General features: G+C 41.7%; 1 non-coding gene across 1 annotated transcript; it reads right to left on the bottom strand.

The window, feature by feature from the left end:
• Positions 1–290: 290 nt before the first annotated feature.
• TRNAE-UUC (transfer RNA glutamic acid (anticodon UUC)) lies at positions 291–363 on the bottom strand. Its single transcript has one exon. It is a non-coding gene; the product is annotated as a tRNA-Glu (tRNA).
• Positions 364–2,595: the final 2,232 nt, after the last annotated feature.

The raw sequence follows: 2,595 nt of genomic DNA, 5'->3' as shown, positions 1-2,595 counted from the left end.
TTGTAGCATGTGTCATAATTTCCTTCATTTTTAAGGCTGAAGCATATTCCATTGAATGTATATACAAAAAAAAAATCCTCATGTTTTGTTTATCCATTCATATATCAGTGGACATTTGTGTTGTTTCCATCTTTGGCTATTGTGAATAATGTTCCTATGAATGTACAAATATCTGTTCAAGTCTTTGCTTTCAATTCTTTTGAATACATACCATAAGTAGAATTGCTGGATTGTATGGTAATTCTTTTGTTTGTTTGTTTGGACGTTCTGCACGGATTTGAGGATCTTAGTTCCCTGACCAGGGATTGAACCCGGGCCCTCAGCAGTGAAAGTGCGGAGTCCTAAACACTGGACCACCAGGGAATTCCCTAATTCTTTAATTTTTTGAGGAACTGCCATACTGTTTTTCACAGTGGAGTCACCATTTTCCATTCCCATCAGCAATGCACAAGGGTTCCAATTTCTGCATATCTTTGTCAATACTTGTTCTTTTCTTTCCTTTTCTTTCTCCCTTCCTTCCTTCCTCTTTCTTTTTCTTTCTTTCTCTTTCTTTCATCTCTCTCTCTTCCTTTCTCCCTCTCTCCCTCCATCTCTCCCTCCCCCTCCCTCCTTCCCTTCCTTCCTCTTCCTTCTTTCTTCCTTCCTTCTTCCTTCCCTTCTTCTTTTCATCTTTTACTTTTCTTTTCCCTTTCTTCTTTCTTTTTCTTTCTTTCTTTCATCATCCTAATGAATGTGAAGTGGTATCTCATTGTGGTTTTTTTTTTTTTTGCTGTACGTGGGCCTCTCACTGTTGTAGCCTCTCCCGTTGCGGAGCACAGGCTCTGGACGTGCAGGCTCAGCGGCCATGGCTCATGGGCCCAGTCGCTCCGCGGCATGTGGGATCTTCCCAGACCGGGGCACAACCCCGTGTCCCCTGCATGGGCAGGCGGACTCTCAACCACTGCACCACCAGGGAAGCCCCCTCATTGTGGTTTTGACTTGTACTTCCCTAATGATTAGTGATGTTGAGCATCTTTTCATGTGCTTATTGACCATCTGTATATCTTTTCTGGAGAAAAAGTCCGTTCAAGTCCTTTGCTCGTTTTTAATTGGTTTGTTTGTTTTTCTGTTGATGAGTTGTAGGAGTTCTTTGTATTTTGGATGTTAATCCCTTATCAGGTATTTGCAAATATTTTCTCCCACTCCATGGGTTGTCTTTTCACTCTGTTGATAGTGTCCTTTGATGCACAAAGTGTTTTTTGTTTTATTTTTTATAAATTTATTTATTTATTTATTTATTTATTTATTTATTTATTTTTGGCTGTGTTGGGTCTTCGTTTCTGTGCGAGGGCTTCCTCTAGTTGCGGCAAGTGGGGGGCACTCTTCATTGCGGTGTGCAGGCCTCTCACTATTCACGGCCTCTCTTGTTGCGGAGCACAGGCTCCAGACACGCAGGCTCAGTAGTTGTGGCTCATGGGCCTAGTTGCTCCACGGCATGTGGGATCTTCCCAGACCAGGGCTCGAACCTGTGTCCCCTGTATTGGCAGGAAGATTCTCAATCACTGCGCCACCAGGGAAGCCTCACAAAGTGTTTTTAATTTTGATGAAGTCCAATTTATTTATTTTTTCTTTGGTTGCCTGTGGTTTTGGTGTTGTATCCAAGAAATCGTTGCCAAATCCAATGTCATAAAGCTTTTCTTCTACTATGTTTTCTTCTAAGAGATTTATAGTTTTAGCTTCTATGTTTAGGTCTTTCATCCATTTTGGGTTAATTTTTTTTTTTTTTTTTTTGGCGGTACGCGGGCCTCTCACTGTTGTGGCGTCTCCCATTGCAGAGCACAGGCTCCGGATGTGCAGGCTCAGCGGCATGGCTCACAGCCCCAGTCGCTCCGCAGCATGTGGGATCTTCCCAGACCGGAGCACGAACCCGTGTACCCTGCATCGGCAGGCGGACTCTCAACCACTGCGCCACCAGGGAAGCCGCTTGAGTTAATTTTTGTATACGGTGTAGGTAAGAGTCCAATTTCATTCTTTGGCATGTGGATATCTAGCACCATTTGTTGAAAATCCACTTTCTGTTTTTAAAAGATCATTTTGGTTACTTTATGAGGATGCATTGTGGGGGTAAAGGTAGAAGCAGGGAGAAGAGTCAGAAGGGTATCGAGGTCGTCCATGTGAGAGATGATAGTGTAGAGATGATAATGATGTAGAAATATGGTAGATAAAGTAAATAGCAGTAGACAAGGAGAAGAGAAAATGGATTTTAAAATATTTTGGAGGTAGAACTGATAGCATCTTCTCATGCCTCGAATATAAGATAGCAGGGAAAGGAAGGATAAAGACTTACTTAAATGTTTGACTTGAGTTTCAGGAGGGTTGGAAGTGACTGTGTGAACTTGGTTAAGTCACTTTCAGCTGTCTGAGCCTCAATTAGTTCATTTGCAAAATGGCAAAAATAGTAAAAATATCAACCCCACCATCTCACATAATTGAAAGGGTAATATAAGATAATAACGAAAAAATTTTGGAACATTTAAAGCAATAACACAGGTAGGGGCTGATTGTATTTTCATTGTGGAATTTGGATTTTAACAGAGGGATTCATGGAGGCAATAG

This window comes from Lipotes vexillifer, unplaced genomic scaffold, assembly GCF_000442215.2.
Source record: "Lipotes vexillifer unplaced genomic scaffold, Lipotes_vexillifer_v1.1 scaffold1634, whole genome shotgun sequence".
NCBI classification, from domain to species: Eukaryota; Metazoa; Chordata; class Mammalia; order Artiodactyla; family Lipotidae; genus Lipotes; species Lipotes vexillifer.
Note: the sequence above shows the minus strand (reverse complement) of the source record. Positions and strands in the feature narration are given on the sequence as shown.